We start from the raw sequence: 17,341 nt of genomic DNA, 5'->3' as shown, positions 1-17,341 counted from the left end.
GTAGTTTTCTTATGAAATCTATCTAACACTGTATCTAGCAAATAAAGTAGATAAAAGCATCTATTGCGTACAACATTTAAAATAAATACTATAAACTACAACTATACAGTAATCAACATGTTTTCAAAAATGCGCTACTGATGACATCGTGCATACTACGCGTATTACTACCCAAATTCACGGAGCTATACGTGGCACAATACTTAGTTAAAACCGGAGTGTGCATGAGTGCGTGCGTTGTTGTGTTTGTGCCATGCATTAGTTTCTATTCCGCGTTGAGTAGTTCAGGGGAATCCATAATATTAGCTGTTATAATAATTTTAACAATATTTACTGAAATATAGTATTGCTTGTATGCCGTTAATCAAAAGTTACATTAGTTGGCATTTCGTCAACCGCTTGTATACTTCGCCCGTTTTTTCATCGTGCAACTACAGATCTACTGAATTGTTACCGGCGTTGTCCATTCGAGAACCGAATTGTACACGCAACTTGGTCTACCTGCTTAATAAATATACTTTGGAAGTGTGTATTTGAATACACGATAATCGGTAAATACACAATACTGTTACAGCTAAATATACTCCATTATTTTTTTTTAATGTTCTCACTTTATTTAGCTCAGGAAGCTTAAGGTGATGCTGTGAATGCCTTCTACAAATATAATGTTATTAAAACATTTCGGTTAGTTTAAAAATTATTACTTATAAATCTGGTGATAAATAAAGTTTATAAGATATCTGTACAAAGCATTTTTCACCACGCAGGATGATAGGAGTATTTTTTATTTACGTAGTGTCATTTCACTTAATATGACTATGTATCTTTACCTCGCAGATTAGAATGTCAACAAAGCCATAAAGAAATCCAAACTACATGCTTACTGTGTTTATGTCGTGCAAGAATTGCGAGAACCCATTAGGTAAAAAACTCAAATATTGTTAATGGTTTATACGTTTTGTTCGCGCAATATTCGCATATCGGTTAAGATTTTTTTTAGTGATGATGGTTTCATCTAATTGGTTATGTAAACAGGTAGAACAACCTTCTGTACGAGACTACATTACATCGGAAAAAATATTGAGTTCAGTATTTTTCACGGAAAAAAACAGTAACATTTGAACGCTACTAAAAGATTATAACTAACTTCAGTACTCTGCTACAAGAAAATAAATGCGATTACTGATTGCAGAAAGTCTTTTCCTTTTTTCCCTGATTAGCCTTCGGGAATTACCGTTCAGATATTACTTCATAGGATGAATGAGGCTTCGATTCATAGGATGAATCGAAGCAAATGAGGCAAAAGATAGACTTAGACATAGATGGCAGGAGGATGGACCAGCCAGACGCACGAGGGAGCTGATTCCAGATCTGGCACTGTGGTTAGATAGGAAACATGGTGAGTTAAATTATCATGTCGCGCAGTTTTTTACAGGGCATGGCAATTTTAATGAGTATCTCCATCGTGTTGGAAGAAGGCCAGGTCCAGAATGTATATACTGTGAGAGAATTGACAATGCAGAACACACATTTTTCTGTTGTGATAGATGGGCGATTAAAAGGAGAAACTGTGGCATAATAGGTATGAGCCCAGCAGAGGTCCTAGTGCACATGTTGAGAAACGAATTAAACTGGAAGAAGGTTACGGAATTTATTGTAGCAGTATTAACAGAGAAGGATATAGATGAAAGGCGACTTTGTTACTAGGGTAGAATAGGGTAGGGTGGACAGCCTCAGTGGTGAGAGGCGGCATGCTGAGGTGTGTCGTTCTCAATGATCCACTGAGGACTCCAAGGGTTTAGATAGGTTCTGATGAGGAAGAAGTGTACGAAAAGACCCGGTGCCACGTTACGGCTAATCGAGGTATGTCGTGGTTACCATATGGGCAAACAGAAAATCACTCAAAAGAGCTGACACCAGCGAGCCGACCTGCCATGCCGGACGTACAGCCGGTAGGCGGGGAGGCTCGTTAGAGTTTACCAGACACTCCCCTGGGTGGCTCAATACCAACCCTGGACCGGCCCAGGGGAGTAGAGTGAAAAAAAAAAAAGGATGAATGAGGATATATGTGAGTGTAAATGAAGTATAGTCATGTACAGTCTCAGTTCGGCCATTCCTAAGATGTTTGGTTAATTAAAACCCAACCATCAAAGAACACCGGTATCCACGATCTAGTATTCAAATCCGTGTAAAAATATCTGGCTTTACTAGGACTTGAATGCTGGAACTCTCGACTTCCAAATCAGCTGATTTGGGAAGACGCGTTCACCACTAGACCAACCCGGTGGGTTTTTTCACCTAAATTTCTGGATTATCATCCACGGAGTTTTTTCTTTGGACTTATTTCATAGAAAAGTTATTCAGAAAATCGCGTAATCGATCGATTCAAACAGAAAATTGGTCAAATTGTCCGTTATGGGCGCCGCAACCACTAAAAAAAGTGGCTATTAACATGAAAAAACGTGTTGTTGCTTATGTACTGCAAATGAAGGACATTTAAAATATTTATTATAACATACGAGAGGCTATCTCTGAAGTAGAACCGTTTCATTGTAAAAACATTTATTCTGAAAACTTTATAAATATTCTTTATTTCTGTATACCTTATACTACTTCTCTATATAATCGCCACATGAATTAAGACATTTATCGTAGCGATACACCAGCTTCAATATACCCTCATCGTATTCTTCTACCCCCAGTCCATTTAGAGACTGATTAATAGCATTTTTAAATTTACCGTTACCCACGAATTGCTCACCGCTCAAAAATTCTTTCAATTTTCCAAAAAAAAAAATGGTAATCAGAAGGAGCTAAGTCCGGATAATATGGTGGAACATTCACGAAAGACGTGTTCAACCAGAAAAATGTGTTCTTCTACCGAAAGAACCATTACGTTTCTCTGAACTATTAATTCCGATAAACAAACTAATCACGTTCAATTAGAACTCAGCAACTGATGTCTTTATTTATTACTAAGCAACGCTCAACGAATCCTTTGGGCAACCGACCTAACGCAGAAAGCAAGCAATTGAATATAATGGATTTTAATAAATATGTTGAAATTAAAATATGAATGATGACCGAAGAATGGAATGTAGAAATAACGTAATTTTCCCTTTCATAAAATATATAATATCACAGTCGTTTCTTCTATAACGATCGTGGTTATTTAGTAAAAATATTAAAGACGTAGTCTTCTTTTTAGTGTTAGATATACTTCTTTTAATAATCTTAAGAGTTCAGCTAACTGCATTCGGGGAGGAGTATTTGCTGTTTGCACTCGCAGAAAGTGTTTGGTGTCTAATACGTAAGAAGACTAATTATTTCTGAATTATTGAGTTACTGTATAATGTTGTTATCTGGAATATTGCATCCTCAAATCATCCATCCTTCACTCATCCTCAAATCTTGCATCCTTAATTTAACTTACTTCCTGACACTGCCGATTGATGAAATTTTGTACAGTTACTAAGATCGGGTGACAATACAATATTCCACCATTACTTTTGCAAAAATCCTCCCGTACGGGGGTAAGTTAAGGGTGGAAATTAAGGATGCGGATGTAAAAAATTCCAAAATCTGCAAAACGGCTATGCAGGATTTTTGGTGTCGCAGATGATAAATCCGATAGCCGTTTGACATAAATAAATGACAAAACTTGGTACGGAAGTTTTTCTGGTTTTGAATTTGACAAAATTTCGTCATCACTCATCTATATATATATATATATATATATATATATATATATATATATGATTTTTGGCGGGCAGTATGTTGAGACACAGCTCCTGACGATACACTCAGCTCCGTACCACATTCTAATATATTTATAAATATATTAGAAATTTCAATTAATGATGTTATCTTTTGAAATCAAAATTAAACTACTAATTAAACTTGTGCAATGTATGATAATAATTTGATCAAAGTACGACTATTAGTATATTAGTATAAAGCAAGTTTTTAAAAATTTTCAAAAACATTTACGATTCTATTTATGCTATAAACGTATTTATTTTTAAATAAAACAATATTAATTTACAGATGAATAGATATTTTATTTAAAACGAATATACAAACAAAATATAATATTAGCTTATTTTATCTGATGACATTTATAAATGTCAACTGATAATATTGAGAAAAAATAATCAAAACATATTTTCAGGCATTGAAATATTAACCTACCGTTGAGTGTTATTGTTTTTTTCACTTCGATTATGTCTATTTTAAGAAAACAAGGTTGTTCAATTGTTTGTATTTTCATTTTTTATTATGTTATTTGTTTTGTATTCTTTTTTTATTAATTAATTATAAGTAATTTTTAAAATTACTTTTTTGTCGTTACAGTACCATGTACGTAAACAGAAATAATTGTACATCATTTTCCGGTCGCGTAAATAAATGATTGCCATGTTAGCTCTTTAATAAAAACAATCCATTAAAGTTAAGTGCAACGTACAACGGATACATTGTGACCTAATTTCATAATACAGGGGGTTTCATAATGTTCTTAGGAGTTACAAAAATTCAGTACTAAAAAAGTATTTCACTTACCTAAATGAAAGTTGTACAAGGTGATGCCAGGGACTCAAAACAGTTTTTGTTAAAATTTATAAATATTCAATATGTTCTCCTCTGGTGACACGGCACACATCAACACGAAAGTCTAGCTCTTGCCAAATTCCTTCTAACATGTCATTTTCGATAGAGTTGATTGCATTGTAACGTAACCCCAAAGAAAGAAATTACATGGCGTGAGGTCTGGTGATCTTGGTGGCCACAGCATAATGTCTTTTCTTCAGACGCACGTCCTATCCTGCGCCGATATAATGTTGTGTTAAGGTACTGTCGAACCTCGTTATGAAAATGGGCAGGACAACCCATTTCCTTGCTTGCATTTCCAGGACTTCATTTTCCTTGCTGGAAAATGAAGTCGTTGAGTAGCTGTCATAAGCCATAATTGTAACATATCCAGGTATATCATGCCGGTTACTGTCGTTTCCATAAAAAAGAAGGGCCCATACACTGCCTCACGAGAGATCGCACAAAAAACGTTTACTTTTGGAGAATCCCGGATGTGTTCCACATAAGCGTGTGGGTTTTCAGTTAACTCGCACGTTATAACGGTTTACTTTGCCGCTAATGTGGAAAGTAGCTTCATCGCTGAAAATTATCTTGTTTACATAACCTTCATCTAACATAATTTTCCTGTAACTGTAAACTAAAATCGAGCCTACGTATTTTATCTCCATCAGAAAGACGCTGGATTAATTGAAGATGGTACGGTTTGCATAATAAATGTTTACGGAGAACTCTCCACACTGTTGTTTTCTGCCTGCAGCCGGAGTCGATTTTGACGGGCTGCGAATGCAACTTGCACGCACACGTTCGACATTGACTTCTGAGGTTGATGGACGACCGGTTGATTTTCGCTTGCACAAGCAACCAGTTTCACTGAATTTTTTGTACCGTGCGCGAATTGAATTGTCACTTGGTGGCTCCTTATGAAATTTCAACCGAAACGCACGTTGCACAGGAATTACTGACTGACAAGTGAAATTCTTACACACAAAATGAGAAAATGGCTTCCCGTGGCAGCCGTTTTCTCCACTGTCGATGCCTAGCGATCAAATGATTTACTAACTGCCTAGTATACATGGAAAAAAATTATTTGAAGTACTCTTTCGTATAGTACTTGTTTTATTCTTATGACTGAAATAGTTTTTGTTAATGAATTTTCGAAATTCCGGAGAACATTATGAAACGCTCTGTATACTAAAAGCTTTCTTTATAGAGGAACAGTAATTGATATGATTGAGCAAGGAGAAATAAAAACGAATTTACTGTATATCTTTACGAAAACAAATTAATAGATAAAGGTACAATCTAGTCACATTAAAAGTAATGTTTCATTATCACGTCCTGGGAGGCTAGACTCGCCCACCGGCTGGTCTAGTGGTTAACTCATTACAAATCAGCTGATTTCGAAGTCGAGAGTTCTAAGGTTGAAATCCTAGTATAGTCGGGTTACCTTATACGGATTTCAATACTAGATCGTGGTTACCGGTGTTCTTTGGTGGTTGGGTTTTCAATTAACACACATCTCAGCAACGGTCGACCGTAGACTGTACAACACAACATTTCGTTTACATTTCATACATATCATCCTCATTCACCTCTTGATGTAATAGCTTACGGTGATTCGAGGTTAAACAGAAAAAGAAAAAAGCAGGTTAGACACGCGTTAATACTGTTGCATGTTCGCGGCTCGATCAGCGTATTGAGAGATTGGCAATTGAAAATGTTTATATAATTACGATTTATTATTTTAAAACATAAGTAAAACAAGAAAAATCAATATTAATAGTGATGACTATAATAATATTAAGCGACAGTAATAAATAATTCACAATAATAATCAGAATAAAAATTACAAAAGCAAACAATAATAATAATAATAAACAGTAATTACGTACAAAACAGAATTTAAAGCAGGTGTCAAAGGTAGAAAATAATGAAAACCAGAATTCAGTCCCGTTGACAAAAGACATTAGCATGATGCTTAACACTTGTAACGACTAGTGTTGTATTAATAATAATAATAATATAATAGATAAGGCAAGTATAAAGTACTACTTTTACTGCAAATACCTTTGCTGTTCACAAATGAAACTGCTCTAACAATTTATGAATGAAATTTAGTACATTACCTCTTTCAATTATAGTCTTACAGTAACTCACCGAACCGTTTCTTGTTTTCGTCTATTGTTCACACTGGAATTACTTGTGACGTCACCTTAATCGCGTCGAACGTAATTCACTAGAAATTCGCTTCTTCACTGACCTCCTCCCAGACTAACTCGCTGAACTCACATCTCGTCCATTACTATATTTTCTTCTTAATTTGTGGAAATCCGTTACTCACGTCCGCTGGTACCGGTCTTGTTACAATTCGCTAATTTGCGTATTAGTAATGCGTTAATTTTTACTTTTTTGTTACATATACACCGTCGCAGACTATTTTTTTATTATATAGTATTATAATAAAAATATGTATAAGAATCTGGGGTAAAAAAACCGCATGAATTTCATGTTTGCTGATTGTTATTGTATTTGAATACGCACAACAGTCACTAAGATCTGTTAGCGATCAGCCAAAACTTAGGATATCGGTTTTTTTTATTGCAAATGTCGACCTATTAAAACTCCCTTAGTCCATAAAACACAAAATTGATAAACGAAATTTTCGAAGACGAAGAATATACGTTTGTTGGCCTGTATTTCAAAAAATTTCTCCGGGCTGACTCGATGTAAATTTTTTGAAAACGGTTCGAAATATTTCTACTACTGGAGCTTTGATGCCATTTTATTTTTGAAAAAATTAAAAATGGGTGAAGGGTAGTCTTTGCCATTTTTAATTTTTACCTCTTGTATAATGGTCTTAAAAAATTGAGTTTAGTATGAGTTATTTACATTTTCAAAGTTTTAAATCAATTTAATGTCGGGGACTGTTTGATATTCATCATTATATCTAAACAAATTTGTCTCGTATCTCGAAAACCCGTTGAACAAAAAAATTGAAATTTCCTCATATATATATATATATATATATGACGAAATATCAATGACGGGCTGAAGCTGATTATATATCATCACGGTAGCCATTATTATTATTATTATTATTTTATTTTAGTAAACTAATTTTTTTAGCCTTCTTCGATAACATTGCATCAAATTTTGGCAGTAATGACCTTTCAAGCCCTAAAAAACAACAGGACTGAATGGGACTTATATTTAAAATATCAATTTTTAAAACTTAAATTTTTACGGTTGAAAATGTAATTTTAATTAGTTAGTATTAATGTTGTCGACATGGGAAACTTAAAAAAAAACTATCCCATGGGAAATCTATTTGGATTTTTTAATAATTTCTTATATTTTATCTTGTTTTTTCAATTTGTGGTTATTAAAAATCTTGTTTATGTATCTTATTTATGTAATCTTATTTATGCTGTTGTGTAACGGACCCAGATAGGACTGTAATTTTTTTTTAATCATTCTAAAAAAGTATCATAATGATCAAAACGTGATTCAGTAAAGGGGGTCGACTAGGATCTAAAAGAGTTTTATTAAGAATTTTTTTTCCCTAGTTATACGTTATTAATTAATAATTTTAAGGTAAAAATGTCATTTAATCAAGAGAGTGAAACCTGAGCCAGACTATTTTTACTGAATCTTTTAATCTTTTTTCCTAATTGTACTCTATTTTTCGCATAATTAAGTTTTTGAAATACACCCTTATAGCGTATTTGAAATAAAAATATGTCAAGGGAAAATCGGGAAAAGTTATACAACCTTTTACCGTCTCTTTTTTTGTATGGTAGAAGAAAAATTAACTTTTGTAGCGTCTGAAAAAAATGCCAATCCTGATAAAGATTCGAACCCAGAACTTTCCGAATGTTAAGAGAAGTCGCTACCACTTCGCTAAGGAGGTCGGAATTAATAATAATAATACTCTATTATTACTGCTATTAGATTGTTTCCTCGTGCTCTTGACTGTAGTAATTACACTCGAGGAGTTTATTGGACTTCTATTGTGTATGTGTGTGTATTCGCGTGTGATTATATTGCTCAGAATTAAGCATATTTCTTTTACTTTTGGTGAATGTCGTAATAACAGTAGAAGTGTAATAGTTTTAATTCCTTGTCTGATTTCCACCGTGTGTTAGTCATGTTTTTTGAATTACATTATTTTAAAATAGAGTAACACAAACCTATTATCTAAATAAGATTAACTTTTGACCAACGTTACTGTTGATGAGTATTACTTCTCAAAGATTTGAAAAGGTAAACGCATAGATGTTCAGTAGTTCTTTTTAGGGTGTCTCTCATTTTATGTTTAGCATCGGGAACTACCGTAAGGTATAACTTCAGATGATGATATGTACGAATGTAAATGAAATGTAAGTCTTGCACAGTCTCAGATTGACCGTTTCTGTGACGTGTGGTTAATTGAAACCCAACCACCAAAGAACACCGGTATTCACGATCTGGTATTCAAATCCGTATAAAAGTAACCGTTTTTACTAAAATTTGAACCTTAGACCTCTCGAATACGAAATCAACCGATTTGCGGTGACAACTACACCACCCCGGTATAACCATTATACCAGTCCGATAGGCTTTCTGGGGCGTCTGAAGTAGTAGTATCGGCACAGCTAATAGTACTGGGAGGGGATAATGTTACGCAGTATGTCGTCATAGATAGCAAGAACTCAAGTCAAGTCATCGGTTCGGCAGTTCATTTCTACTCTTTTAAACTTTGATGATGAGTTATAAAATGTTATTACATCGATTTAAATGATTACGGGTAGTTTTTTTTTCTTAATTCGTTTATTTGTTAGTCGTGATTTATCTTTTACAAAGATCGAGGTCATAAGTTCAATTTTACATTTCTTTCGTTATATGTAACCTGATCTACTGAGCTCTTTATTCTCGAAAATACTAAAATCTGCTGAACACTTGAATATTTGAAGAGACAGCAAATCTCTTTTATAATGATATTTGACGATAGTATTTTCTTTATGTTACAATATAAAATACTTTGTAGAATATATTGTTCCTAATAAAAATAGCTAAGATATCTCTAAGAAGAATTTTTTTCATAAATCGTATAAGTAAAAAATCGAATATTCTTAAAGAGTTGTGTTTTTCCATCCTTGATATAGACAAGTTTTTGTTTTGTTTTTTTTTTAATAACCTTTCTTTTTCAATTTTTGTTTGTTAAATTAATTTTTTTCTGTTGCTTAGTTAGCGAGAAAGTATTATGAATAAATAATGGGATATTTATGTATAAATAAATGAAATATAAGCTTACCAACAATTCGTCTGCAGTCTCCTTTCTATTACTTTCGGTCATTCGACCATACTCATGAGAAGTTAATCTTCAATTTATATCATTAAAATTAAATTATATAAAAAGTAGATTTATAGAATGTTAAAATTACAACAACTGGTCTTCATAGGATAAAGTTACTTCATGTCCGTTATGTAAGAAGGTCGCAGTTGTTAGATAACAACTCAGGATGGTTAATCACTGAGGATTTTCCGGAGGATAGTCAAATGACAGTAAGTACTAGAAAGGAGACGCGGAAGAATTGTTGGTAAGGTTGTATTTCATTTATTTATATATAAATAAATATAATATACCAACTGTGCCATTTTTAAAATAACTTCACTTAAAATAATGGGTTACCTAACATAATATTCTCCATTTCTTCGAAAAATTGATTCCGTTGATGAGAATCATCTTCATTCGAGTTCTCAATGAAGTTCTCAAATGCCACAACGGTGGCATTTTTGAAAGTTATTAAACCACATGAAATACTACTTGTAAGCAGCATTTTATCATTATCATAAAAAAACCGTAAGTATTCTTTCTTCCTCCAGTTATTTTCTACTGTAAATAACGAAAAAGTTTTTTTCAATCTGTTAAAAATTAATCTGTAATGGTTTTATTAAAAGTCGACATATTTAAAATTTGATTTGTTTTGTGTTGATATTATTTACATCAATTTTCTTATAATTAAATTCTCTACAATTTACGTTTAAAAATTGTATGATTTATTGCCAATTTAACAACGTTACTGTACGTCAAACGTAACAAAATGTGTTTTTTTGACCCTATTTTTGGCGTTATACATGGGATGTTTTAGAAACTAAGAGAGATACAGTTCTGGGACCTATTTTTTTCAATTTCCTAGCTCAAAAACCATAAAAAACAATAGAATTCGCTCCTTAATTGACCTTCCCAGAATTTCAGAAAGCCTTAATTTACCCGGAGGAACTGAAACTCAGGCGAAATCTTTTTTCCTGTATAACTCGCTAACGAAGCGTTTTTGGACCTATGTTTATATGAACTTTTTTCTTATTTTTAGCCTCTAGAATGAGTTGTCAAAGTATTGCCCTATCCTCCTGAATCATCCCGTATATATATATATATATATATATATATATATATATATATATATATATGTGTGTGTGAGTGTGTGTGTTACATTACTGAGAGATGTTACTTATCATTCCATAAGCTACGTTTGTTGCCTATCCCTATTTTCCGGGAAAAGCTACCGTGAGAAAGAATGTAATGCAGCTGCAACCTGTGTTTCTTTATTCTCAATGTAATACCAATTATTTAGTTTCAATCTAGCATTCATGGGATAAAGTCTTAGTTTTGGACTCGTTCGATATTACATTGTCCTATTTGATAACTCATTAGCATGTACGCATAATGATGTTAGAAATTAATTATTTGCAGTTAATGTATATTAATTGTAATGAATAAAGTTCGTTTTTTTTTTTAACGTAACTCGTTGAGTATCACACTTATATAAATGTATATATAAACTTTTGAACTGACGGTGGTTTTGGGATTTGGGGATGTGAAACGCGAAGATATGTCGGAATTTTCCGGAAGTCGAATCATGGTACTCATTACCATTACCCGTTATCTTTCAGTCTTTATTTTAAAAGATTGAAATTTGGCACAAATATTTTGCTATATGTATCCAAAATTTAGAGCGATTTCCGATCCCATCGGTCAAAGGGGCATCAGGTATCCACATTTTTTTTTAATATTATTTTCTACGTCTTTTAGAATAACAATACATCAAATCGGACGTAAATAATTAATCTGACAACAAATAAACTTTAAAAGCCAAAAACCAAGAGAGCTGAATGGATTCGTACGTAAAATATCAATTTTTTTTAAGCTTTATTTTTCAAGATTGAAGATCAACTGTATCATTTAGTTATTAATGTAGGCGACATGGGATATTTTTCATTTCTTTAAAGGATGTCCAGTGATATCCGACTTAGGAATTAAAAGTTTCTTATGAGATAGCTAACGAGCAATAGGGTCAAGTGAGATCGAAAAGTTTTTATTAAACATTTTGTTTATCTATTTTTTAGCAGTTATACTCTAAATGAAGTATAATTTTGGTTTTTTAGAAAATTTATACTTTTAATAATTGGTTTGTTTGGCATTTCTCCTGCCACCAACCTATTCGGTCGCCCTAAAGCATAAGACCGATTGTCTGTGCCACAAACGGCTACTGAGCCTCGAAACAGTTTAGCGACCAGTAACCTAAATAGCTGCTAGAGCATACCTAACAGCGTGACCGGACTAAGCGCGGTGTCGTACACCACTGGCTTACGTGACCCAATCGCTCTGTTGCCATATATTTACTAAAAGGGGTAGGCGCACCCCATCAACTACTAAAAATATATATGAAATCTATAAATTAAAATTTACTTCGTCTAGAGAGCAATTCGCTGCCACGCTTAGGTCTCTGAAGCAATTTCCTGTCCACCATATTAAAGCGCTTGGAGCCTTAATTAGTTGGTGGTCAGTCAAATATCTCTAGGTTAGCTTCCCACAGCAGTGCGGTAGGAGTCTTTCCCTTAAATAAACTACTGATGTCGGTTGAATAAAGCAACTGCATCGAGGAATTCCCACACGGTCCGACAATGCGGCTCCCGCCACATTGACTCGCCGCTTGTGAGTGGCTAATTTTCCCCCTTGACCACTAATTTCCAGGGCGCCCGGTCTCTGCCCCCCCCACCGTTAGCAGGGCACTCAAACATCAGGTGTTCATTTGACTGGACCTCCCCGGAGAAGTACAGTTCATCAGCTGCCAAGCGGAACCAAAACTGATATTGGTTCAAATACTTTTAATAAGCTGATTTTTTATGATAAAAAACATAATTTGATCAGCGGTGAAATCATGACCAAATGTTTGTTTTGAAAATTTTTGTTTTTTCGCAGTTGAACTTTAAATATTAAAAGGCATTAATATTTAAACATTTTTATGGTGCATTTGAAATAATAAAAATCTGTTACCGGAAAATTTATCAAATATTTTGCCGGCTTTTTTTTATTGTCGCTGTATTATTTCAAGCAACATTTTTTTCTTATCCATGCTTTACAATTTATTTAATTTTTTATGCATTTTTGAGAAAGAAATTCAGTACACCTTTATAAAATAGAAATTTCTTAAATTAAATATAAGTTGGATCATTAAAATAAGTTTTTTTATCGATCTAGTTATGTTAATCGGAAATCGTATAGACACATCTAATCGTTCACATCTCAAATTTGTTTTTAAAAGGCAATTTTATAATAATGTATTGTTTCGTAAATTATAACTCATTTTGTTTCATCAATAAAGGTTGCGTGATATTATTTGGTGTTTGACGTCATATATTGAGAAATAAAATTTCATACCTGTATTACAGTGCATTAATATTGCAGCATATCGTATATGTACGTATTATAATGATAATAATACTTTTTAACGTGATACAAACATATTAATAATTTCTTTTAGATTTTTTCTGTGATTTGTATGTTATTTTTTTTAAATTAAGCTTAATTATTATTTTGTTCGATATTGAAATAATTACATTCGTGATTATCATTTTTCATACGCCATATATTTATGAAATATTAAAATTTCCGTTCTGAATTTATTAATATCTAAACAAATTATAAAACTATTTCTTGAATGGGTGTGAAAAGCGGTTGTATATAATTGTGTCATTTGTTATTCTAATTGTTGTCTGTTACACAGACAACAAGGTCTGTTTACAGAGACCTAGTAAGAGGCCTTATATTGTTAAAGATGTCTTTTTATAATTATTTAGTATCTAGCATCGTAATACTATTAAACGACCTTATTGTACTGGTAAAAAAGGTAATTAAAATTAATTATAACTTTGAAGTATTACTGTTTAAGTATAAGGAAATTATACTCGATTGATTATTATTGGTAGATATGCCCCACCTAATCTCCCAGTCAGCGCATAAGATATGATTTATGTACTGTAGGTAATACTTCAAGCACATCTCATTTACCTGTTAATCGTGAAGTAAAGTGTATTCGTAAATTTTATTCTTTTTTCAATCGCGTCTACCCGTAAGTATGTTTTTATTCATTTATTATATATGTTTTAATGTAGGCTTAAATTTAAGCATTACTCTTAACTAAAGGAAACAATTTCGATGATTAATATTTGATTTTATTTTGCAAAGATTTTCTTCAACTAGTTTGTCGTCATTCCTTATTTAGTATTGAACTCTTATGCCGTAAAGATATATATATATATATATATAATTTATTAAGTAGACCTAATATTCAAATTATTATTATTATGTTAACAATTATTGTAAGAACAATTATTATTATTATTGTAAGAAATTTTGTCGTGAAAGTTAGGCTAAAACAATTTGCATTACAAGTGGACCTTAACTCATCTTCGGTACCGTTATGTTATTATTTTTTATGTTATTTTCCGCATTCCTTTTCACTTTACCGGCCATAGATCTATTGCTGTTGCAGCAGTGGCTATGAAGGTTAACTATAGAGAAAAGCAAAATTTTGGGTTTCGGGATTTTTACACATGTCGACGTTTCAGGACCTAGTCCAGAAAATAAAAAAACGTTTTAGAAATTCCCGAAAGATATACGTAGGTACGTGTGATGTATGTATTATGTCGGCTTGTATTTTTGTTTTCATTAATATTTTCAGACTGGCTCAACATAAATTCTTCAAAAACTACTCAAATAATTTCTACATTTAAAACAGAATTAAAAAAAGGATATGAATAATTCTCGTCATCTTGAATTTTTTATTCTTTCAATTAGTCTTAGATAATTAGAACTTTAGTATGATGTGGTACTTATTAATTTATTTATAATTCCTAAGTTTTAAGTCAGCCGGATATGGGGTGAGAAATATTCAACGTTATTTCTAAACAATTTTTACCTCAGTCTTCGAAAAGCTGTTGGCCAAAAAAATTGAATTTGACAGAAATATTTGGCTATATATTTCCCAGCTTCAGGGTGATTTTCTACCTCTTTGCAGTAGGAAACTACTGTATACAAAACATTCTCACTCTTTTTTTCTTACATACATATTATAAAAATTATAGTTTACTAATATAATATATTTGTATATATGTGTGTGTGTGTGTGTGTGTGTTTGTGTGTATTTATTAGTAAACTATAATTTATTGGAAATAACATTCGAAATTGTATTATTGAAGTGAATGATTACTCCAATAAATACATTTTTAAACCTTTTTTTAAACCAGGGGGCTGACTTGTGTACCCGTATTTATTAAAATATCTATTTTTTTTTAATCGACTTCAAAAAAGGAGGTTATCAATTCGACAATTTAAAAAAAAAATATATGTTGCGCAATATATCCGAGGTTAATAATTCGATTTAGATAATTTTTTTAATCGAAAGAGTATACTTTCGGAATGGTGCCATATAAATTGGTTCCAAATCCGATGATAATCTTAGGAAAAATGCCAAAAAAACCGAAGGACTGGTCACCCTTAGCCGCTGACCGCCCGCACTGTACAAAAGGAGGAGGTTTTATAAAAAATAAAAGTAAAAGCCGACTTCAACAAATAATAATACTAAAAGTTACGAATAATTATATTTTTATTTATTAACTTTCTTTTTCCTGTTTAGCCTCCGGTAACTACCGTTTAGATAATACTTCAGAGGATGAATGAGGATGATATGTATGAGTGTAAATGAAGTGTAGTCTTGTACATTCTCAGTTCGACCGTTCCTGAGATGTGTGATTAATTGAAACCCAACCACCAAAGAACACCGGTATCCACGATCTAGTATTCAAATCCGTGTAAAAATAAGTGGCTTTACTAGGACTTGAACGCTGGAACTCTCGACTTCCAAATCAGCTGATTTGAGAAGACGCGTTCACCACTAGACCATCCCGGTGGGTTTATTTATTAACTAAAGTAAAAGTATTTACAAGAACTGTTTTTGAAGTCGGTGGCCAGCCAACAGTAATTAAACAGTTGCCGGCCTCCGTGGCGCGAGTGGTAGCGTCTCGGCCTTTCACCCGGAGGTCCCGGGTTCGAATCCCGGTCAGGCATGGCATTTTTCACACACGCTACAAATCGTTCATCTCATCCTCTGTACAGTAATGCTTAACTGCGGCCCCGGAGGTTAAACAGAAAAAAAAAAAATTAAACAGTTACGTAAAGATAGTATCGCAACCTACCGCTAGGTGGCTAAGCAGGATTCACACATCTAAAATGGGATCTCAAGAGTATATAAGGGAGAGAATCTCACGGTCATAGGTCACCTTGAGTTAGCTAAGACATATATACTTAGTAATAATAGATCTACCTAAGCGTTTATAAAGTATTGTTATATCATATTTTTGTATGTCGTATTTTATTCTTCTATTTTTGAAAATCTCATTTTATGTAGTAAAATTTCTGTTATCAGTTTTGCATTGTTTGAAACAGGATTTGTATCTTATAGATCGTAGGTTTTTATCGTTGAACTTGTGCTGGCTGGTACCGACTTCAAAAAATACTTATTTGTTTGTAAATACTTTTGGTTTAATTAAAAATATAATTACTCGTAACTTTTTAATACCATTTTCTGAAGTCCGTTTTTATTTTTTAAATTATTTTATTAAATGTTAATTTTCAAAATCGAATATCAACTTACATCTCATATTAATGTAGACCACATTTGAACTTTTTAAAAACAGGGCTCGTGCGACCGGAGTTTTAAATTAATTTTTTTATAATTATTTTTTTGTGTAATTTCTGATAATTAATTTGTTTTCTAAATTACGGCTGTTATTAAAAATGTTTTTTATGAAGTAACTGTCGAGCAACGGGTCATCAGGTGCAATTTTTTTTTGAGTTTATTTTTTCAGTAAAACTTTTTTCACCCAAAATTTTAATAAATTTTGTTTTAGCATTTATACTCTATATAGAGTATAAATCTGATGATAAAAACAAGATTAGGTTAAGGGAATCAAATCGGACCCATTTTTTTTTAACTGAATTTTTCGTGGTTTTACTCAAACACATTCCATAATTAAGTCAATATTTAAAAATTAAAAATAATTTAGAAATTCTTATATCCACTTTTTTCTTTTTTTAACCTCCGGAACCGCCATTAGGTAATGTTTCAGAGAATTAGATGAATGATTTGTAGCATGCGAAAATGCCATACCTGAACGGGATTCGAACCCGTGACCTCCGGAAGAAAAACCGAGACGCTATCACTTGCGCCACAGAGACCGGCTCTTAACCTTATCAGCAAAAAAAACGATATATGTTCTCAAGATCTTTCGGTTTTTTAAACCACCATCAGGAGATTAAAAATATTATACGAAATGATTGTTTGAATGTCATCAGTATACTGGACAATATAGTGAATTCTGGTGGAATAAAATTGAATTAAAAGAAACCATGTTACCAGATGTGATATAC

General features: G+C 32.6%; 1 protein-coding gene across 6 annotated transcripts in view; it reads left to right on the top strand.

The window, feature by feature from the left end:
* Nucleotides 1-17,341, top strand: part of LOC142327491 (band 7 protein AGAP004871-like) — a 243,013-nt gene that overhangs the window by 70,592 nt on the left and 155,080 nt on the right. Inside the window, exon 1 of one of the 6 annotated variants that reach the window (XM_075370611.1) lies at nucleotides 13,883-13,982. The exons of 4 other annotated variants lie outside the window; for them this stretch is intronic. The gene's annotated coding sequence lies outside the window, so the exon portion shown is untranslated. Of the gene's footprint in view, nucleotides 1-13,882; nucleotides 13,983-17,341 lie in introns of those variants that run through there. One more of the 6 variants, XM_075370605.1, reaches the window with a different exon arrangement.

Source organism: Lycorma delicatula, chromosome 7, assembly GCF_047948215.1.
Source record: "Lycorma delicatula isolate Av1 chromosome 7, ASM4794821v1, whole genome shotgun sequence".
Classification (NCBI taxonomy): Eukaryota; Metazoa; Arthropoda; class Insecta; order Hemiptera; family Fulgoridae; genus Lycorma; species Lycorma delicatula.
Note: the sequence above shows the minus strand (reverse complement) of the source record. Positions and strands in the feature narration are given on the sequence as shown.